Raw genomic sequence first — 24,046 nt, forward strand, 5'->3', positions numbered from 1 at the left:
CAATTACATACCTTGTTGGGGTGATGCATGCAGTCAAATTGTATTTCACATTTAGTTTCCAAAAACTAGTGTTTTAATTTTATATTAGGGTGGCGTTCCATTTCTTCCTGTGTTTAATGCAAGTGATAATTCATGATATGAAATTCTGGAGTAAGAGCCTAAGACTGGAGGCCACTGAGTAAGTTTGATACAGGCAACCTGTCTTCAGCATGTTAGTGGTTTGGTGGGAGAGGTCATGTGCAGGAAGAGATTCTCACCAACATGCTAATGTGGAGAGGGCGTGAAAATGGAACGTAGACCAGATAAAGTAGTGAACCACATGGTACATACTGATAGGCATAAGTTGTTAGGCAAATAAAAGCAATAATTTCTTTACAGGATGTTCATCTCAGTTCACACATTTTTGAACTTCTGGAAGGAAGTTTAGTGGTATCTAGATGCCTATGATTGCTGCAGTTAGACAAAGGTATCTAAGTTATATCACAACATTTGAAATTCGTAAGGAATTGCAGAGAGGGAAGAGAATGTCAAAACTCAACAGCAAGAGGTAATGGGGATAGATGGCAATTTGAAAGAACCCCATTTGTACACTAGAATGCCACAAAGCTTATTGCAAAGTCAGTTATAACAGACTGTAACTCATTTCATTGCCTCAAAAGCTTTACAGATGAAATGAATCAGAGAAGAAATACTGTAATTTTCATTGTTCAGATATTTAAAGGTTATAACTGCATGGATGCAGGAGCCAATTTCAGGCAAAGGGGAAATTATAGCACACTTGCATGAACTGCATTGCACTTAACTGCTAGTCCTCAGGGCTCCTGTATATTCCGGGAAATGCCATGCAGGTACCTATCAAGCTGGCTCTGATTTCAGTCCATAGTAGCTGCACTGTCCATAATGTCTGAGTCATTCACTCCTGACTCATGGTGAGTCATTACAAATGGAAAACTAAGGCATCGAAATAGCCTTAGTTTGCCCATAGAAAAGCTGGAGAGTGGACCTGTATTTTAGGTTAGTAACCATCTTGGCTGTAACTGTTTTCTGAAGACCAGAATTGATATTTACAGCCTTATTTGTAATAAGACTATGCACCTTCATACCTTATTCACTAGGTACTGTAACATCACAAGGCAGTCATCAGGAAGCTTTTTGCAAAATTGAATTATGCACGTATTATGAGGGCTCAAAACAAAATTCCCTTTACATAATGAGGTAAAATTTCCTTTTCCTCTTCCATAACTCATAGCATCAGTACTTTTGGTGCACTGCACCACTGCCAGTTAACCCTTCTTCTAGCAGAATATTAAGACATACAGTTTTCACATTTGTCCTCAATTCTGGACCTCACATTCTAATCTGGAAGTCTCCCTGTTCTCATTTTATAATATGACTGATGTTGATGTCATTTCTCTCTAGACAACATTTGAACTAAACAACATTAATTGGGACATCTTGTAGGGAATCTGATATTCTTTTCGAAAGGTATAGAAAATAGACCATTCCAAAAAAAAAAGGGGGGGGGGGGGGAAGAAAAAGAAAGAAAGACTCCACAAAGTTTCTGAAGCTGTTGAATAGACAAAAAACAGTGACTGGACACTGCTCTTAGAGCTCTTCTGAAAAAGATCCAAGATTCTTCTGTCCCTTCAGGGGCGACTAAATGCTTTATTGACAGTCTGTGTCTAGAAATCATGATCTATGAAAAAAGAAGCTCAGTTTTCTTACCAGCACAAATATTTTTTTTTCTCTCTTTTTTGTTTGTTTATTTGGTCACAGCTTTCCATAAAGTTTTGTTAGGTATGTCTTTGGAATTTGGAATAATTTATGGCAATAATCCTCTTACTTTCCAGCCACAAAGTTCTGGACTGCAGCACTTTGCTTTTGTCTCCTTGCAGTCTATAGCCAAGTCAGATATTTAGGATTGAACTATGACAAGACACATTGTGCTTTTTACTTTGCTCTTTTGACCACCTGAGATATTTAAAAATCTTCAAAACAAATCCAGTTATGCCCATTCATGGTGTTTCACAACAATTAACTAAGAAAAAATTGCTACATAACTTCTTTTTCCCTCTGTTTCGGAAACAACAGACTGTCTGCTGATCTAGTCATCTGGACTTCAGAAAAGTTGAACCAGCAGACAGTTGTTTCCAGTACTTGCTCTTTTGCATTCCAAGGTGAAACTCTTCTCTGAGAAATATCTGAAACTTTGCTGATGCAAATCAAAATCTTCTCCTTCCTGTGATTTTAATCAATTTATCTATAACATTGATATTTTCAGTACAAATATAAAATGATAAAAATGTTAATTTCAGTGTGCTTCTCAGGAATAATGAAAGTGATGTAATAGTTTTAAAAATATATATGTAAGTATACTGTTTACAGTCAGAGACAGGTAAAATGTACATGTGAGAACTCATCCTCCAGAGAATATCCATAGCAAAAATAGACTCTGAGATCTGCAACAGATTGAAGCTCCTCTTCTTTCTCCTTTTCTTTCTTCACAAGAACTAGTAAGGAAAAATGACTAGCTGAATTTGCAGCTACATCACAGTTAAATGTTTCTTTGCTGTGTTTTTAAGAGCTTTCTTGTATATGAGGATCTAGAACACTCATTACCATTCCATGCAGATACAGAGGTGGCTCTTCACTCACATACATCTGATGTACTGATTCAAAGGCTGCATGACAAACTCCCATACAAAAAACACAGCAAAATCTGAATAGAGGGTGTAGGACAGTTTTTGTCTCAGGGTAGCTTTTTCTGGGTCCAGTCAACCATATGCATCTAAGCTTAGCTATCTGTACTACAGTAAGAAATAAAAAAAATAAAAAAAAAATAAAAAATCTAGAGTAGCTTAATTCCATAGTTACATAAAGATTTTATTTATTTATTTATTGTGGAGAAGATATTCTGCAAGTTTGTGCTGACAGAGGAAATGCTGTTATCTGTTATATTTACCATCATCTTTGTACCAAAAATAGTAGAACAGAAAGCCTTGAAGAACCTCTTGGTATATTTCTGGAGCAGTGAATTCAAGAAGATTAGATCCTTTCTGTAAAGATCTCCTGCGCTTAAGTGGAAACAGATTTTCCTTTTGAGAAGACTCAGTTTTAGTTTATTTTTTCCCCGCTTGACTTTTATTTGAACCATGCAGGTTTTGTCTACTTATGAAGATTCCTTGGTAATTCGAAAACGAGTGACATAACAGATTGCTAGAACTTGAAAGCTCACTGATGACGAAGGGAAAGAGAATTTGGTCTTCTAAAGCTTGCAGCATGCATGCTGACTAACAGTATGCTAAGAAGATGTGTACTAATAATGTGATTTTCATGATACTGGGCATGACAGTGTAGTTACATTAGATAGTGAATTAACATGCAGAGTTACAAGCTGAAAAACTATGCCCCTCGGTTTAACAGTGATAAATAGGTAAACAGACAAACCAGATAAACAACCTTGTTAAGGCCTTTCCATTCTCTTTAATCAAATCAGAAAATTTTCCTGAAGAATTGTACACCTCAGGCAATACATCATTATTTGGGGAACAATAAAGCATTCTTCACAGATGGATTCATATTCATGAGCTCCTAGTTACACCTAGTAGGTTTTGCTGGCATTATGAAAAACAAGAGGTGGTTAGGGATGTCATCTACCTTCAACGGGAATTTAGGGAAGACAGTGTACTGTCAGGAGGGAGTGTGAAAAAAATGTTTAGCATGTAAGACCAGTGGGTATAAGGAACAGGCCTATCCTTGAAAAAGGGTCACCTTTGCAGTGCCTTTAAGAGACAGATTTGGAAGAATATTTAGGTCCAGTGGAATATTTTTCATCAGACAATTTGTAAATGTCAGTCAGAGGTAGGCAAAACTCATAACTCCATTTTGCAATTGGGGAACAGTTAAGCTATTGAATAAAATAAAAGCAACCCCCCGGACCCTATTCATGAGTATGTATGACCAAGGTTGCTTCATTTGCATTCAGAAGATGAACACTTCATGGTATTAGCTTTCATATTATTTTTTTCTTACTTTAATTGTTAGGAAAAAAAAAAAAAAGAAAAAAGAAAGAGGAAGTTGACATTTAACTAGTCATTACATAATTTCAGTGTTAATGTTCAGCAGCTGGGGAACATTAATACCTCCCAATGTTACTAATTTCAGCAGCGAATAGAAAGAATGTACATATTAAGCACCAAGTATCCAAAAGTTCTGGAAACTTTTTTTCATCGAAAGTTTAGATCCAGTGTTACATGCAAACATCTGGGGACTAAGAAAGGCATCAGTTGTAGCCATGTACTTCATGTGATACACTTGCAGATACTGTCTTCAGAAAGGTAGCAAGAATTTCAGGAAATGCAATTGAGCGTTTTTTTGTTTTTGTTTTTGTTTTTTTTTCTTCTTCTTCTCCATCCTGGAGAAATGTCAGCTCCCTCTGAAAGAAGCAGCACCTGCCTGAAGCTGCCCCTGAGCAAGTCCCAGCTCGGTTGGGAGCCCCAGGGCCGGGTCACTGGTTTATGCTGACCTGCGGCACTGCGATCTCGCTCCTCCTAAAGCAGAGGCAGGAGGCACCGCTTTCTGCTCCCACTCACCGACTACACTCCTCATAGTGAATGAGGAGAGCCTAAATTATTCACACTGCCATTTCAGCTGCCTGACAGCGGGGGAAAACAATTCCCCCCCCCCCCCCCCCCCAATGGGAGCAGTGTGTTTATTCGCTTCACTCGAGGTGCTGTGAGCGAACCCCTGCCCCTTCCCGTCCCCACCGCCCAGCTCCGTCCCCCAGCCGCTTTCCTGCCAGCCGGGCGCCCTGCCTCGGCACCGCGGCCTGCGGACGCCTCCCGGCAGCCGGTACGTGTCGGCGCGCACGTACCCGGGACCGAGCACCCGGCCGCAGCCTCCCGAAGCAGAGAGCCGCGCTGCGGAGCGCAGCCCTTCTCATGGAGCTCCAAGCCCCCGGCCGTGGGCTCCCAGCAGCGGGCCGCAGCTGGCCGTTGGGGCCCGGAGCCGGCAGGGCAGCGAGGAGGCGGCTCCCGCCCCGCAGCCCGGGCTGGGCCCCGCCGTCCCCTCAGCACCGCAGCGGGGCCCGAGGCCGCGCGGGGGCGGCTGCGACGGGGCTCCGCGCCGCTCAACCAACCCCGGCCCCGCCGCCGCCGCCGCCTCCGGCTTGCCCGCCTCCCTCCCCGTGATCGACCCCGCCGGCAGCCAATCCCCGCGCGGGAATCTCCGCCGCCGCCCAATCGGCGCTGCGAGAGGCTGGAAGCGGGCGGGCTCTGGCGGACAGCGGGCTCGGTGGCACGGCGGCCGAGGAAGAGCGGCGGCGGCGGTGACGCGGGCGGGCTGCGAGCGGCGGCGCCGCGGGGATGGCGGTGGCGAGGGGGTTAACGTGGGGGGGGGGCCGCGGCCGCTCCGTAGCCCCCTGAGAGCCCCCCGCTCGGCGCCGAGCCCTCAGCCCTCCCCGCGGGCGGGCGGGCCGGCTCCGTCCCGGCCCCGCAGTCGCCATAGAGACCGCGCCGCACGCCATGGGGCGGAGGCTGGCCCGGGGGCCGCTGTAGCGCTGCCGTCCCCCCACCCCCGGCGCCTCGCAGCCCTTCCCGGGGGCCGCCGGGCTCCCCAGGGACCCGCCACCGCCTGCCTCGGCGCCGTTCCAGGTGAGGAACGCGGCGGCTGCGGGCGGGTTGCGGCGCTGCCCCCTCCCCCCTTCCCCCCCCCCCCAGTCTCCCCTCAGCGACGAGCCCCGGCACGCGCCTAACGGCCGCGTGTGGGCAGGGCCGGCCGTCTGTCTGTCCGTCCGTCCCCCCGAGCGTCTGTCAGGCCGCTGGCAGCATCGCTAGGCGAGGCCGGCTGCGCCCGGCTAGGCCGCAGGGGTCCTCGGCCCGGGGGAAAGCGCTGGGCTTCGCTTCCAGGCCGTGTGCCCGCAGCCCGGGGGCGCCCAGCTCCCCCCACGGGGCCACGCCGCGTCCCGGAGGGCTGCGGGGAGCGCCGGGGCTGCCCCCGCGTCCTTGCGCTCCTGCAGGAGGAACGGCGGCGAGAGGACAAAGGTTGGTGAGAGGTCTGCAAGCCCCCGGGGAGCCGCGGCGGGGCTGGTGCGGGCGGGGGGAGCTGCGGGTATCGGGAACACAGCGATGTGCTGCCCCGCTGGGGGCACAGCAAACCCCCGGCCCTCCGCATCCCAGCAGGGTTCGTGATTCCCGTCACAGGGGCCGTAGAAACCGGGTTATGAAATAGCTCGTGGTAGCTTTCTTCGGCTGTGCGTGCAGAACCAGTTGAATCTGAGATGAATTATTCACAACTAGTAAGGTGTATCGATGGGAAGGCTGAGCTCCCGAAAATAAGGCGTACTCGTGTTTGTCATGAGTGAAATCACGTTAGCCTTAAAGTGACCGATGGGTTTCCACATTGTGGTTCTCGAAAAAACAGCTAGAATTTTTATTTATTCTGCATAGTTAATGTCCTGCCTCTCTTCAACACATGCTATACTTGTATAGATTGTTAGCTGCCTTTTAGCTGCTGTTTCTGAGAAAACCAAAAGTAGGAGTTTACTTTGCTTCTCATTTCATTCTGGATTTTTTGAGAGTGGCTCTTAACGTATGAACTCTTGGAACAAGTGTGCCTAACACTGTCATTCTGTGCTAATTTGCACAGAATGCTCACTCACTGATGATTCTTTTGTCTTACAATGTGAATTACACATTTAAAAAAAAAAAGTATTAAAACTTTCTTAACTTTATAAACAAGAGGTATGTTTATATCTTTTTACAAGCCAAGCAAATACAAATATAAGTAAGTCTGACTACAGCATGCATATATTCATTGGTGAAAAGTTACTTTGAAAACAATGCATCAAGGCATTACAGTTTTTAAAAAAGCAAAGATGGAATCAATTATGTCTGACAAATACTTTGTTCTCTGGTATATTTATGAAGTATCACTGTGCTCTTGAAATCCAGCATCTTTTCACACTTGTCATTTTGGAAATGTTAGGGGCTAGAATGAGAAGAGCAAATTGAGAGGATGAGGCATCAAGATGTTTGTTAGGTTTAGTATAGTTGTATTATTTCTGCATGTTGCAGTTTGTCTTGTCTCTTAACATCAGAAATTCCAGTAAGGTTTTTCCAGTGTGAGTGATTAAATCAAGAAAGGTTTTTGAGTGTGAAAAAGAGAGATGTGAGTAAAGCTTTCACTGTTTGAAACTGATTTCTAAATTACCAGCTTCTACCAGTTCTTTATATATGTGTATATACGGTTAAACACTTGCTTAGCATGTGAATTTGTTCTCTATGGTATATTGATACGCTACCGTGTTTATCTAGTGGGAATGAAGTGACAGTCAACAACAGGAGACGTATAGTTAACTGTATTTTTCTGTGTTTTGTGCTGTGTCTTTCTCCTGCTGTGTTAAACCAACACACAAAGCCTTTGTGTTTGGCTAGAGGGGAGGAGAGCAGCTGCCTCTTCAATGTAAGATACCAGGATCCTCAGTGGTCTCACAGGGATGCGTCTGACATGGACCAGCCGCTGTCCTTCCTCCCCCTGCCTAACTCTTAAAGCACTCTCTTCCCGTGGAAGAGAAACCTGAGCTTTGTTTGATTGATCTCATGGATCAATGTATTGTGCCGTGCATCTAGAAGGTCCATCTGACAGGCTAATTGTTCAAGTAGGGATGTGCAAGAATTAAAATGAGCCAAACTGACTACATGCAAGCTGTACCCTAAGGAATCCAAGAGCTAAACATCAGGGTTTGTTTAAAAAATACTTAACATCAACTTGATTTCTTGTCGGTGATGAAAGAAACTTTCAAATGCTTATTCTTTTACTTGTTTTCCTTTAATAGGCTCATGTTTAGGTGACTTAAATGAGAATTAATATATTTACCTTGAAGAAGAGGAAATTATTTCAGGCAGTAGAAAGAGAACAAATAAATGGGGCATTTTAATTTTCTGCTTTTCATACACTAGCAGAGCACTTTAATGCTTGTCCTGTATTCTATGTCAGATAATGCTGGAATAAAAGTTAACTTCCCTGCCTTTGTTGGGAAACACCAAATACTGTAATATACTGTGGCTGGTAGTAACCATATCTTGTACGATCCTTCAAAACTACTTTTTTTGAAAATATCATCCAGTTTTTTATTTAACATTTACAACTTTATTATATTTATTAAAATTTTAGGATTATAGTGAATTGTAGTCTTTTTTTTTTTTTTTTTTTTTTTTTCCTTCAGTGCTCACTGCTAAGTGTACTCTGGTGGGAATCAGGTACTTCTTTTAAGCTGATTATGGAATCGAGATGCCTTTCTTGACAGTTCCAATTTATAGTCTGTTTTTGTTGTTGGTGGTGGATTTCTTCTCTCTATTAGCTTATACATCACTGATTTTGAAACCTAAGAAGTGGAAAATTCAAACAATAAAATTTGAGCTTGTGACCCTTCAACTCTTGACCTAGTTGAGTATCTTTTCTCCACTTTTGAGAAGTCCTGTAAGTTATAACTTGCAATAACTTACTCTTCAAACCTGTTTTTCAATTAATGGAGAAAAGTCTTTGAAAACCTTATGGAGTTTTAAGGAGAAGGGAAGGATTGAATTTGAGAGGAAGGTGTACAAGGAGGGTGGAGTGGGAGATTGAATGTGTCCTTAGCATTTCTAACAAAACCATATGTTGTTGAGACTTCAAAAATGTGTTCATCTTTATGTTCAGGCATGTCTTTCTGTGCTTCTTGTACTGCGTGATTGATTCCATGGTTCTGTGATGGAAAACATCGCTCAAATGCTATTTCATACTGTTGCTTTTTCTCTGAAGAGATCAGTCAATTATCGAGAATTAGGTTATTTGCACTGATGAGGAATTCCATCCGGTAATTCTTCCTTTCAGAGAAACGTGTGTACGTGCATTTCTTGCTTAGCCTTGAGGCTGGTTACAGAGGAAGCTTTGGAGGTGCTGAAGAGGTGAAGGCTGGCTGCTTCCTCATGGGTGAAGTGCCCCAGCTCACTGATGGTCTCGGTGACAGCAGTCAGATTTTCTAATACAAAGCTGTCTCATTTATAAAGAAAGGGTAAAATATGCTGAACTCCCTTTGAGAGCTTGTAAAAGATGTGAAATCCTTTTAATATGAGGCCACTTTCTTATTTCTGGACATTGTGAAGGGATTCATTAATTGGTGCAGAGAGAAGTTACTCTCTGGAGCTGAAATGGGGCGAAACCAGTAGTCAAGGTGGATGTCCTGATCTGCGTGAACAGAGATAATGTTAAAACGTTTTTGAAGCCCTTCTCTTGCAACTGGCATCATGCCATCACTGTGGCCTGTATTAATGGGCTTGTTTCAGTGGACTGGTCTACAGTTGGAATTGGTTTTGCCTCATGGATTTTGCCTGTTCCAAGTGCTTGGGAACTGTCTCCAGTCAGCAGCCACTTACTGATTGTGAACGAGGGCTTTCTTTCAGCTCTCTGTTGCTTCTCAAATATTTTTCAGATAAGGTTTGTTGCTTTTGTCCTGGTCTCTCAGTATATTATTTTTTTTTGCAACATTTCTAGCAACAGTTACTTGATACAGTGTGTTCTTCAGAAATAGGAATTGGATTGCTTTCTTTAGTGTACAGCAGGATGTGTTTTGTTGCAGCTGTTAAGTTTACTGCTACAGTAATGTTTCAAATACCGCTCTTGGCTAGCAGTGCTGCTTCTGAGCAAATTAAGCACGTCTGTTTAGCTTCACTGTTGATTATTTAAAAAAAAAAGGGGGGGGGGGGGGGAATCTATAAATAGAGCTTGTTTCTTTTCAGCATCAAACTGGTGACTTTTTAGAACATTGGCGTTGTTATTTTTGTTTTAAACATAATATGTCCAGTTATCTACTATCTTGAAATAGTTCATTTTCCTGTCTTTCCGTTTGTCAGCATTCTGTATTTAAATAGATCCAGAATGTGTGTTATCAAGTGATTGAAGCTGTATTAAAAGAGGAATGCCTGTGCTGCTTACTGAGTTTCATTGAGTGCTCAGCATTCATATGTGACACTTTGACTTTCTGTTTCTGGTGGTCTAGAAAATCAAGGTATAATTCCCAAAGAAGAGTCGGCCTAGGACAAACTGATGTGTGGTACTCTGGGAGCTGAAGGAGTAGAATTGATATTGGATCAGGATTCTTTTTCTGTATAAATTTGATCTGCTGTGATGTAAGGCTCTAGGGATTGTTGTGATGATCATGATGATTTGGGTAAAGTGATACTTCTATAGTTTTGAGTAAGACAGTATTTCCATTGGGAAAGCTGTTGAACAGTCCATCTGGACAGAGAAAAGTAAAGAAAGAATCCAAGATGGATGGGTGTGAAGAAAGTATTTATTGGTCTTGTGGGAGGTATGTGCTATCTAACCCAGTCATCTTTTGTCTTGACTAGGCAAGAACTTAGAAATTGATGCTGAAATTGAGGAGCAAATTTAAGCTTCCCACAGTAAAGCAGATATATACAGGAAAGGAGCTCCATCATTGGCTGGTGTTAGTCATTTATCTATAGCCATGCATACACATAAACTTAGTTTTTGTGTGTAAGCTACTGCGGATGAAATTGCACATTATTGCTGGACCAATCTAACAGCTGGCTGCTGTTTAAAAGTGGAAGATGATGTCCACTGCTTTGCCTTTTCTAGTGCCTGTTGATCTCTGAGCTGTGTTGATTTAACTTAGAGACCTGACAGTGCTTGATTTCAAGAAGGGGGTTGTTTATATTACTATTTTGCTGAGATAGGCTTATAATTCCTACTGGGTCATGATGTTACCTGCAACCTCACTCTGAATGTCTAGCTTAGAGAAGTAGTCACAAGCAGATTCTCTCTGTTACAATAGCTTGGGTACTTGGTTGGTGCATCTTTCTGCCTTTTGTCAACTCAGGAAAAAGGCAAGAGAAGGAGGAATGTTTTACCTAAAAGACTGCATTCAAGTCATGCTCTACTCTCTTCCCTGTTGATTAGGAGAAGGAAATTTGGGCTGGATGCCATGTTCCGTCTGGACACTTGCCCTTATTGTTCATATTGTTCTTATGTATTTCATTAGTTTTGAGCCTGGGATGCCTTGGCCATTTGGCTGTGCTTCTGTAAGCACACTGTGCTCCAACCACTGGACTCACCTTTGAGTCAATTTTCTCTTGACCTCCCTCTGCAGGACAGTTCCATCAGGGAGCAGCTGTACATTGGCTGGCTGGTTGAGGTGGTAGGTAATACACCAATTCTATTGCGAGGAACTGCATCGGCGTGTTGTAACATTCCTGAAACATTTGTTTTTCCTAAAGTGAAGGTTTGGACAGAAATGATTTATGGTCTGCATCAGGACCAGGGCCTGCCACACAAATAGCCCTGCAGTAGATACTGTTCATATTTGATGCTGACAAATTGTAATGTGCTCTCATGTTCCTTGCTCTGAAAGAGGTAAGAGCTGAGATCAGAGGAAGCTATATTGTTCTTGGCCTTAAGAGTAGTAATAACTATATTCTTATTTATTACCTGTATTGTAACTTTTCTAGTTTCTAGTATCTAGTATTTCTATCTATTTTCTAGTATTTCTAGTATCTAGTTTCTAGTAATAAAAAGATGTACACAGATTTCATCGCTGTTATTGTATGTTTCTTGTTCCTTGGTAGAAATCTCATATCCCTCCTTGCTACGTGATTTCATCTCCACCATGTTCTCTTCCAGAGTAGAAACTGATTTTTGTTTAAGTAGTAATTTCACAATGAAGAAATAAATATCCCACCACAGTTTAGAGTAAATTTAATGCCTATTAGTTTAAAATATAATAACAATAAAAAAGCTTCTAGCTTGTATGGATATAATGGTATTTCTTACAAGTAAATTCAAGAACCTATAGAATGCTTTTAGCATTTTAGTGTTATTACAATTTTGCTGTTATGTTGTCAAGCGTTACCATTTTCATATCTACAAAATTAAACACACTCAATCAATCTGAAATAAAACTTCTAATTTTAGAGATTTTAGTTGTATAGATCAAGTGTTTAGGCTTTCAAAATATACAAATATGGCAGAAAATGTCAGCAATACAACCGGAATTATTTTTCAAGTCCGAGCTTTAATTGTGAGAGATTTGGTATCAAATGTCTTTTTTTACATACAGACAATATTTCTGAAAACATGCAGTACTAGCATGTAATATTTTTCATTATTTAGTTGGGGATGAAATGAAAAATTGTACTTTTTTTTTTTTTTGAAATTGCTGTTGTGTTTGTAGCGCTAGTTTTGCATTTGTTTGTCAGCTAGCTTAGCTGAAATCTGAGCTTGTACTGTAGCTTTTCTGATGTGTAAGAAATTGATACAACTTCTGAGTCTCTTGATCCACATGCGTATAATACCTAAACATATTTTTATGCCGTATTCTGGGATGCATTTTTTTTTTAACTTGATCCCTGGACTTGTTAAAATACACTTTTTTGGACTTATGGCAGTCTTAGTATGGTAAATGTACATAGGATAATACATTTCCATAATGAAATATATTTCTGTAGTTAATTTTCAAAGATTAAAGACTAATTGCATATCTCAGTCTGGCTGCTTTAAGACCAAGTGAACTGTTGTAGTTATTGAGGCTAACTTCATGCACAGAACCAACTTCTCTGTGACTTCTCTGAATCATGTTTGTTATCAGTAATTGAATACGAGCATATAATTTAGAAATTCATTCAGTTATGTCTTTTCATTTTTAAGAATTTCAGAAATTCATTGAAATCATTCATGGAGTGTTCTAGTAGTAGAGTTGACTAAAGTTAAAGACCTCGGAGTTTTTTTTAATCTTTGTATCAAACTGTTGACTATTACGATTTTGTATGTTAGAATGCTGACTTCTTTTAATTACTTAAGCTGAAGAAATTTATATTTGATAACCTAAAGGAATTGTGCTTCATGTTTTTGAAACTCAACGCATATTCTCCAATATTTTATTTTTTTTTTCTGCATAGTTTCTTGATATGTAAACACCAGAACTGGAAAGAATACTCCAGCAGCAATCCTAACAGGAGCAGAGAGGTTTTATGATTTCCCTTAATATTTATTTGCCTACTTATCCACAGTTGTCATAGCCTTAACACTGCAGTAGATGTGTTTTATTAAGAGTGACTGATGATCTGTATATCATGTTAGATGGTGTTTCCATGTACAGCAGGGAGTAAAGAATGTGGTGCCCTCTCTTATCGGAGTCGGACCCTGTGTCATTTGACTGCAGGACTTCGAACAACTGATATACTTTGTTCTGTACTACTTCCTAATCTAAGGGTCAACTATACACCTTGTAAACTGTTTTTCTTAAGCTGTTAATTAAAAAACATGAATAAAGTGAAGAACTGATCCCTGTGGGAAATATTAGAGATGTATTAGTTCTGAGGTTCTGAGACCTATTATTTAATGTGTGATCTATCGATATTTTTTTTTTCTGTCAGTTTAGTTTCAAAAAACCAGGCTGCTGTGTGCTGCTTAGATGTCTTAGAGCAGAATATGAGCCACAGCCTTGTCACCTTTACAGGCCGCGGATGCGGGGCCGGGGCCTGGGCCGGGCTGCTGCCCGCCGTGCTGTGTGGAGCTGGCCAAGGTGCTGAGCCGCCGCCGCCAGCCTCTTGCCCGGCACCAGGAGGAGGCTCCTGTTCCTCTTCCTGTTCCCGCTCCCTTCGTGCCTGTGCTGGAAGCAAACCCTCCTGCCGAAGATATTTTCCCAGAGCCAGCGCCTCTGGCTTTCTCACAGCCCCTCTTGTGTCACGTTCAGTGCCAGAAGTGTTCTCCTTGTGGCCCAAATTATGCCAAATGTATCTATTACCAACCTTGAGCAAAAGATAAAAACCTTTCCAACGTGATTCTGTTAGTGCCACTGTAATGTGAAACTTGAGCAGTCACAGCACGTCAGAATGAACTTTCAGATGGTGTATAAAGGGCAAAAACATTAATCTGCCTGGAACTTAGCACTTGTCACAGAACAGCTGTCTTGTGACCTCTCAGCCCTGGTCCTCAAGAGCATCCTACAAAACAGACTCCAAAGATGAGCCTGGAAAATAACACTAATGTCTATAAGCAGCTTTCAGGTTATTACAGGTGTTTGCTTTATATTCGTGTCCATTTCCCGCAGTGTTCTCTCTTCTTCCCCACATCATTCTTTTCTTTCTTGATGCACTTCAAACATGATTAGTGATGGCGCCATTTTCAATAAATACTAAGTACATGAAATACTTCCCCCCATTTTAGTAATTTACAGATATTCCCCGCCCCCACCCCCAACAGTTATCCATTTAGTAACCATTAGGGCACATTCATTTGCATCAATATGTAGTTACAGTGCCAAATTTGCTGCCATTTTAGGTAGGCAGGTATGTTTAAAAATATGAATACTCATTGATACAGTTACGAAGCACTGCATTTCCATACAAGTTGTTTGCATGTAATGTAGTACACACAAGATAGATGTAATATATATAATATAAAATGATGTATATATATGGATGTAATTCATATATATTCAGTATTCTACATTACAGAGTATGTTAGCGTAACAGTATTGTAAAGAATATTACATTTCTGATTCCCTGCATTAATTTTTGCACCAATGCAGTTATATATCAGAGGCTTGATGTAGAGCAGAAACTGCTAAGCTTGCTAGGGTTATTTATCAGCAGTTATGAGAAAGTAGCTACATGAACTGGGATAGAAGCAAGACAGGAGTGCCACTAAACTAGATTTTTTGAACATCTGGCATCTTCTTCCTTCTCCCCTCTTCCCATCTGATTTATTTTCCTCAGGTCTTTCCTGGTGAGAGGTTTGGATGCCTTTATGAGGATGCTATGGCTCCATGGTTCTTAGGCAAGAGCCTCACTGTCTTGGGGTGACTGCAGTGCCATGCAGCGTGACTAAGCAAACTAACTGAACTGAAGGAAATAAAAAATGCTTTTTACACTTCAGTACTGCATCCCTCAACACTAAAATAAAACTTCTGAGAACGTATCTGAGACTTGAATCTCTTCTTGTGTTTTTCCCATCACTAGCTGTCTCAGCTCAACAAACTTTCCCAGGGCAAGTTGTCCTTCAGTCAGACCTGGCAGCTGAAAATGACTGACAAATGGATTAAAGAAATATACTTCTGCCTTGTTTCCCACCTACCCCTCTGCATGTTAGTCTAGTTAGGTTTTTAATATTTAATAATGCAGTAAAAGCCTAGTCCTCTTAGGGGAAGAAATTCTATGTCAGCAAAACATCTGACTACTTCTCTAGAAAAGGATGTAGAAATCTCTCCATCATTCTGATTTGTAGGCAGGTGGTGCTCAACCAAAAGTAGGTGTATATGTCCTGAGTGTAATTAGGGGAAAAAGAGCTTAAGCTAGTGGTCAGAACTGAATTAAAAAAAAAGTCTTATGATAGCGCATTTATTCAGGGTTTGCCTCTCTACTATGTTTCCTATGAAAAAGGTAGCAAAGTTAAGATTAAAATGTAGCTAAAATTCAGTTGCCATATGACATTATATTAAGGAATATCCAACTGTGAAACTATTAGAAAAGTGAATCGTATCAAATGAATTACAGGAAATCTTGTTCCCCTTTTCATCGGTTTCATATTGTAAGGGCATTATATGTCTTCCCAATTGTTTTATGGCAGTTGTTTGTGGCTCTTCATGAGTTTTTTTTTTTTTTTTTTTTTTTTCCCGAAACACATGGTTGGAAGTTTCTTGAAGCAACCTAAAGTAAACACTGAAGTCAGAGTTGGGGACTTTTTATACCCTTGCTTCTCTTGATGTTCTGGTCTTCAGCAGCCTAATTTTTTTTAGTCCTGTCACCTGTGTAAAAATCACTGTCATTTATCCCAGTTGCTACCTGAGGTAACAACTCATTATGGAATAAAAGTTTTTATTTGAACTCAGAACATAGCATTGCTGTACCTGCCCTTCAGTGAGTTCAGATATATTCCATGATTTTTCATAGCTAAAAATCTGACCCAGGATACCTGCACCAGCTGCATTAAGAGAAAGACAAATTTAAGTTAGGAGATGTTTCTTAATGTGTTAGTTCTGTGCATCCGACCTATAGAATTATTTGAATGTAATGATTAGAGCATTTCCTAGTTCTATCTGAAACCAGACACTGGAAGGAAAAAACATCCCTTGTCTATTCAAAATTTTTGATCAATCAGCTATGGTCTGCCTTTATCATACTGAACTTAGTGTGTAACAGAGTTACACGATAACATGGTAAGCAAAGATGATTGTTGTCTTAGGGTTGGCATAGATTCACTTGGCCTGAATTCTTTGGTATCTGTGGGATAAAATAATGGGAAAATTGTAAGTAATGAATGAACTCATGGCTAAGACACATTTGCTGTTTTCAGTAGACTGTTGTGTGGAAGCCATCCACGATCCTCACATTTGTGGAGCAGTCCATGCTCACCACTGTTGAATCACACCATACTTTAAAACTCTACTGGCTCAGTTCCATGCACGTGTAATTTTCTCTGCTGCCTGAGGAGCGTTTAGTCCTATTGAGGAGAATCATTGGCTGTGTGAGAAGTAGGCAAGGCATTATAAAAATAAACATTAAAGGCTGGTTGTGATGTGATTGTGGTTTAAAAGATGATGATGCCTATATGTTTTTGGCATGCTTTTGGTTTAAAATTAAATCGAATTGCAGATTCCACAAGTTTTTGTTGGTGTTAAGATGGTTCTAAATAATCAAATTAATATTTTGGCATAATCTCTGTTTAGGATAATTTTTTATTAGAGTGGAGGAGAAATGAATGCACTGTGTAAAGCAAGGCTTTTAGCTAGAATAGAGAGGAAAAAATAAATTGTTGACAGTGGCAATCTTCAGCTAATCTAACACCAGCTATGCTTTACGTGTATACATAGATACTTTGAACTATCACTGCCACCTGGAAAGCAATTCTATTCAAATGGAAATGGGGAAGATGAGAAGCAGAAAAGTGAGGTTAGACTAGAGGAGTGTAATTCTATGGACCTATAGTAGTATCTGTATGTTTTGTGAAGCAAATCTCCAGTTTTAGGAATGTTTTAGCAAATTATTTGTCTGCTGCCAAAATTTGCAATCAGAACCTCTCAGTCGTGGTGTAATTTTCAACTACCTACATAGCAAAAAATAGTGCTTCCTAAACTGGTCTTGTTTTTTTTTATTAATCTAAAGAGCTGTTGTAATTCAAGTAGCTGTAGTCAGCTGTGTTATCATTTGAGTAAGATTATATGATGTTAAGTGGTTTTGATAGCACTGTACATTTTAACATTTGAGAGTCTTTTATTGTAATAGTGTGTTCTGTGAATAGCTTAACTTTATAGCAGTAGGTATAATTTAAAACCTTACTACAAAGGATTTTAGCAAAAGCAGTATTATAAGAGAATATTTGATACTTATTTAAGAATATAAATATAGTCACAAACACATCATGTAAGGAGGTGAATGAATGAATGTAACCAAAAACGAGATGCATGTAATAACCTGTGAATGGTTTGATGACTGGTATATTTGAAATTGCTTCAAACCCCACACTGCTCTTTGACTGCGACAAACCATGCTTTCTTTAATCTCTCTTTTTTTTTTTTTTTTAATATAAGTTAACATTTAGTAAAAGATAAATAGAAACTCATTTTTAAGAATTATTATTCTGTATTTTCTAAATATATATATCGTAGTAGATTTTGATACTTCATCTGGGGAGTACATTTTTAATTTTAGGGTTTGACAGAATCGCAAACTTGCTCTGTGTAGGGGTACCAAATTTAAAAGGGAATATTCCACTTCAATTATAATTAAAAAAACATGAACAAATATGTAGAATTGTTGAAAGTTACAGGGCTGTAGTATAGGTGAAAGTTATTAAATCAACATAATTTCATTGCTGTCTGCAGCATGTCTTGATGCACCTTGATTAGAGGTAGAATTTATGCTTATAATATCAGTGATTAGTATTAGTTTTTAATGTGCATTTGAAAATCTGAATTTGAATGAGAAGCCTGGTAATGGAGGGAATGGGAAATGTGTCAGTTGATGGGAAGAGTACTATAAATAGATATGTTGAGACTATTATAAACTAAACCCAGCCCAAAAAGGGAGAGACAAAACTTGAAAAATAGATGCTGAAATGATGGAACAAATTGTACTTGAAAATCTTGAATGTTTCTTGCATACAAGATTTTTTTTCCCATTTTTTTCCCCAAAATAACTGCCTTACAGGAATGCCAGAAAAAAAAAAAAAAAGTTTACCTGAGTTGAAATTTCTGTCATTGTTCCCACAATGGGTAGTTAGTCAACAGGTTTAGAGTCAGAGATTCTTTTAAGCAATTGACAAAAGATTATGGACAAGAATTTAATTCAAATCACAACTTGCCAATTCTGATCATATGAATTTATGGTGTTACAAGGAGCAGAATTTCTCTTTCCTCACTCCATCTTTCCAGATGTGTAGATGGCCATTCTGGAACAGACTAATGGTCTGTATTCAACAGTGGTCTTAAGTGGATGCCTAAGAGAAAAATATGAGAACAGAGAGTGCATGCATGCTCCTTTTACAAGCTCAATTTTCTATTCAGGGACTTCTGAGCTGGATATGGTTAATAAATATTTTCAGAACCCGTGAAAGTTTTCTTTTCCATGTAGTTGTCTGATGTCCCTTTGAACCATTGTAAACCTTTATCATACACAGCATCTGTTGGAAAGAAGTTGCCACATTAGCTACTACTTCATGAAGAACTCCTTGCTTGTGTTTGTTCTAATCCTGGCTTCTGCTTACCTCTTCTGTTTTTTGTTGTTGTTGTTGTTGTTGTTTGTTTGTTTGTTTTTAAATTTCCTTTATTGAATAAGATCACAGATAGATGGTTCCTAGCCAATGTCTCCATGCCCCTAATGATTTTGTAGACCTCTGTTGCATACCCCTCTATTTCCTATCATCTCATTTGAAAAAAATGTCCATTACTTAAAATGTTCATTACTTCATGTGGAAATTATCCTGTACCATCTCTGATTACCTTGTTCCATTTTCTGAACTTTCTTATTTTAAATTTTTAGATAGGAAGGTCTTGAATTGCGTACTGTACTCAAAGTATCAGTGAACTATGGATGTATAAAACACAACAATGATCTTCATGTTGTCTGTTTTGTCTGAATTGCTGACGTTTCATTGTTTTTTGACTGATATTTAGCATTATGTTGCATTCTCTTGTAACTGTGTATCATAATAACTAAGATCTATTTTTGATTTAAAATAATCCCTAATATATGTTAATGAGAAGTTAGGAATTCTTCCTAGTGACCTCTTTCCATCCAACTCCTTAGTCCTGCTTCCTGCCTTTTAACCAATTATTTTGTGTGTGTGAGGGCTTGTCCTTTCTAGACGTGTCTGTTTAGTTTCTTTAAAAAGATTTTGTCAAGTACTTTTCAGGAAGCCAAACAGACATTATTTAGATCCTTCTTGCACATGTGACTGTTACTGGAAGCTGTGCACTGGACACAGCACAATGAACATAGGCTGGTGGTCTGCCAGCTGGGCAGAGCTTGTGTGTCACTTGAACGCCATCAGTGGGGATGGCCATTTGCTATTCATGTCACCCCGCTGATCATCTCACCAACATGCCTCTGCAGATTTTTGTATTTCCAAAAAAGTTATTCCCATTTATAGAGGTTACCATGAACTTTATTTGATTGGATTAAATATTCAGAAGTTAATAGCTATTCGTTGTATCTATTCCCTTTCTTGCCTAGACTTTAGCAGCAGCTTTTTTTCCTCTGTAAATTGCTACGTATCTACTGCCCTGCTGGCAGTAAGCTTTACCCTCTTGGGTAAGCTTTGGAAAAAGTTCTTCCAACCAGTGTGGTATTTGCCTTCCTGCCTTCTGTAGCTGTGCTTTGTTTGCTTGTGTTTGGTGTTTTTTTTCCTTACTGAGAAAGTTGATTTATAAAATAATAGAAACTGATTGTACAAGTGGAAAGGGCAATTCTTTGGATCATCCTAAAAGTTCATTTTATGTTATTCCTTAGCATATAAAGTTTGTGATAGTGATGGTAATGTATTAATATTCTAAGTGTATTCTAAGAAGATAACTGACTATTCCAACATTTCAAAATGCTGTAAGTAAGAATTGTTATTTTGCGGATAAATCCAAACTATAAATGGGTCAATATTATATTACTATTTAAAATCACTGTTTGATTTCAAGCTGTCTTTGTATAAGTGTTCAAAATGACATGCGATATCACTTCACTCTTCTTCAATTTTAAAAGGACTTTAAAAACAATTATTGTAATGCTGTATAATTTAGGTAATTGCAGAACTACCTTTCTATTTGTGTGTTTAAAATTTGTTTTACATCATGTAAGCAATCAGAGAAATAGTTTCTTTGAAGAAGGCTTTTATGACAGGTAAAATAAATTCTTGTCATAGAAAAAAATACTATTCTAGTTCCATTTAGGTTTGTTGAAACTATCACAGTTATAGTGGATCAAAGACACAGAAATATGTATTTTTTAGCAAATGACTTATTTATTTTTTAATGGATTTGGGGGTAATTAATAAGGTTTCACATGTCCTTTTTTTTTAATTTGGAACTCACTCTTGAGTTGTGAGGAAATTGAGAATAATATAATTGTAATGAAATTAACTTCTCCAAAGGTTTATGTTTCAATTTCTTCAGTTTTAAAGGCCCTGCACCTGAGTTTGTAGTTCAAAAACTGGTCTGAGTTGAAAGCACCACAAAAATAGTCCAGCCCTTCCCTCTCCCCCACAGCTAACTTCCACTCTTTCCCATGTTCTCACATAAGTCTTTGTGCAATTGTGTGACAAATGAAATTAGGAAATTAACTCACTCAACTGAAAAATGCCATGGCAAAACCACCATGGTTTGAATAGAGTTTTTGTTTTATGATACATTCTAGTTCTCCCTGACCAAAAATTTCCGATTTTATGTAGGTACTAAATTACATCCTACATTTCTCATAGGAGCAATAGCCCTATAGTCTTTCCTTGTCGCACACTTTCCTCAATGCTTCCTTTTCATTATTGGAAGATCTCAAGTACCTTTCCTCTCAGTTGGTCTAATCCGGCAACATAGTAAAGTTTATTTCAGTGCAATTGCTTTCATGTTAAACTTAATTTTGAATTTGCTGCAGTTATTTGGGCTTGAAAAGGGGTTTGTGTGCCTAAAACTTGCATGTTTTTGCTGCCTGTTTAGTAAAAGATCATGTAGTCCTTCCATAAACTTTGCCTTACTTTACTTTTTTTGTAATGTTCTTGTGCTGGATTCTGTTGCAAACTGGAAATAGTGTGGTAGCTTGGAATATGTGTTTTTAAAATAAGGCTGTTATCTTGAAACTAAGTGTTATATATTTAACTTTGTCTTCAAACTGAGGAAAATATTGCCACTTTTGTAATAACAACATAGCTGAATGTGCAGAAGTTGCCAGAAGGGAATCTAGTCTCTTTGGCAACAGATCACAAGACAGCTGGGAACTTTTCACACCTGGAATCTGCGAGTGGTGATGAGAATTTTGGCACTCAAGAGCTTGAGATAGGAAAACATAAAATGGCATTGGTTATGTATAGCTTTTTTTTTATTATTATTATTTATTTCTCTTCACAACCGGTACAGTTGGAAATTTAGGTCAAGGTCTTAAATTTAGCTTTCTCATTGACATGCTGGATAATGATTTCCTGTGATGTTCAAGAACCCTGCTTCTAATGAATGTATGCAGAAAATATTCTGATTCTAAGTGCAAGATAGCTTTCTAGTTTGGGTGTTCAAATAGATGCACTTAAGGCATTTTTGGGCTTAGAATTTACAATATGGAAATGATTTTTAGCCTGTCTATGGAAGTAGACTTTACCATAAATTCTACGGATTTAGGACCTTTGAAAATTTCCTGCCTTGGTTTTCTGTTTATATTGACTTTCCTTTCCTCCTTTAAATTCTTCTTCTGCTCAAAAGTAGAAAGCACAGAAGTAGAAAGTGGCTTTGGAGGATTCCAGTTATTTAAATGAATGAAGGCAGCTAGATAGAAATAATAACACAGAGAGTTCCTAATAGCAAAGCATTGATATTATTCCACTTGGGAGGCCACAGGACTTATATTTTTCCTTTTTGTGGAACAGAAGTAATCTTCTGTTCTTGTTTTGTCCTGAAATTTACAGTACCTGCCTTCAACCAAAATTGTCTGTGCTATTTTCTCAACCTTGGGTCTAGATTTAAACATTTATAAAGACTGGTAAGCAGAGATTGGCTTCAGTTTAGGGTGATCTCTAAAGAAATTCTTACATACACAGTTACATGTGTACATGCGCCCAAATTACATAACATGATTGTCTTTGTGTGCTGAAATACAGTCAGCCCTTAGAAATGTGACTTTTTTATCTGTAAGTTTCACATTGTTATCTGATAGTATATAATCTTTTAATATACTTGTTTGGGCTAAATTACAGAAGTCTTTTGTGGAAGTGATAGTTAAAAGCAGTTTAAGTGAGTACAAGAGTTTTGAATAATTAATGCTGTGGGTACAATATTATATTTTGGATATAAGGACCAATTGTCCTTTAACTGTTTGTATTACACTGTGATCGGTTCCCAGGCAAAGGAAGGCTTTATGTTATGGAAAAAAGTCTGTACTCATTATGTTGTCCTAGTTATTCCATGAACTGTCACCTGGAAATAAATTTGCCAAAGGGCTAATTGTCTTTAATGGCAATAATTCTGTTATCCTCTCTATTTCCTCTCTTGACATAAGCTGGTCTGATAGGAAAACTGATGAATATATAATTTCATGAAATATGTTGCAATTAAAATCTTTTTTACTTGTTTAGGAGAGTAATAAAGAAAAATTCCTTGTACAGAAAGTGACCTTACTGCCACCTATAGAACTGCACTGCTGAAGGATTCATCCCTTGAATAAGTAAGGGAAAGCTTGCACCTTAACTGTATGGCATTAACTATTCATTTGCTTTAGTGGGATACAGAGCACGCTGGAACCTTCTTAAATTCTTTACCAGCATTATAAGCTCTTCAGCTACTATGCTGAAAGCAACAGCTGGCTGTATTTCTGTAATATAAATGGGACTATCTGAATTTTTATGAATTTTTTATTCATATGTGGAGTTGTGAATAGGTCCAAACAATCTGAATTCAAGTCCTCTAGAATTCAGAGAAGTTTCTGTTTTGGTTTTGTTCTGAGCACCCCCTCCGTAAAATGTGTAAGTGTCTGTCCAAAAAGTCCTTTAATCATAGAATCAGAGAACAGCTAAAGTTGGAAGGGACCTTTAAAGGTAGCCCTCTCCAAAAATGTAATTTTATTCCATATGAATTTGAAGAAGGTAACCTAAATTGCACATACCAGAATATGTTTTCTGTCATTATATAAGGAGTATCAAGATACTTATCCACTGCAGTACGTTTATAACTCTTAACAATTTTTCAGTTTCACAGTGTTGAGGTCATTAGAGTACATATTAGAGCAATGAAAAACAATCTTTAACAGACTGTGAATAAAAGCTTTAACCAGTGCATGAGTGTAAAGATGCAGGTGTGTAAGCATCTGATACAGTTGTGATTTAGCAGAACCACAAATCATCTTAAACTTAGGTTAGAGAAATAAGACTGTGAGCAGAAATAAATGGAAAATTCATCTTTTGTCCATATTAAGCATTGGTATGATTGAGTGTAACTCGGTGTTGGTGTCTCACTCAGGGTTGCTGCCCATACTGCAAGAAGAATGTGGAGCAAGGAGAGGCATTTCAAAGGAGGACCACATAAAAGACCCATGGGATAGGAAAGAAGCCTTAATTTAGAGGAGGTTAAAAATGATTTGATCCCTGTGTTTAGATGCTTAAATGAGGTAAAATTACCAGGAATGGAAGTCAGTTTCAAAAAGTGTGAGAAAGTCATAGTAAGAAACTAAAATTAGACAGATTAAACCTTGATACAAAACAAGTCCTGCTCTCTGTGAAGGAAAGGACTTGCTGAGACATTTTATCAAGGAAGGCAGGGGACTTCTCATCATTTGGAATCTCATGCATCAAGTACATCTGCGTATTCACT

General features: G+C 39.1%; 1 protein-coding gene across 2 annotated transcripts in view; it reads left to right on the forward strand.

Annotated features, from left to right (window-relative positions):
• The first annotated feature begins 5,321 nt into the window (after nt 1-5,321).
• TTBK2 (tau tubulin kinase 2) overlaps nt 5,322-24,046 on the forward strand; it is an 86,049-nt gene continuing 67,324 nt past the window's right edge. For both annotated transcript variants that reach the window (XM_035326574.1, XM_035326575.1), the window contains exon 1: nt 5,322-5,651. The gene's annotated coding sequence lies outside the window, so the exon portion shown is untranslated. The remainder of the gene's footprint in view (nt 5,652-24,046) is intronic.

This window comes from Oxyura jamaicensis, chromosome 5 (genome assembly GCF_011077185.1).
Source record: "Oxyura jamaicensis isolate SHBP4307 breed ruddy duck chromosome 5, BPBGC_Ojam_1.0, whole genome shotgun sequence".
NCBI classification, from domain to species: Eukaryota; Metazoa; Chordata; class Aves; order Anseriformes; family Anatidae; genus Oxyura; species Oxyura jamaicensis.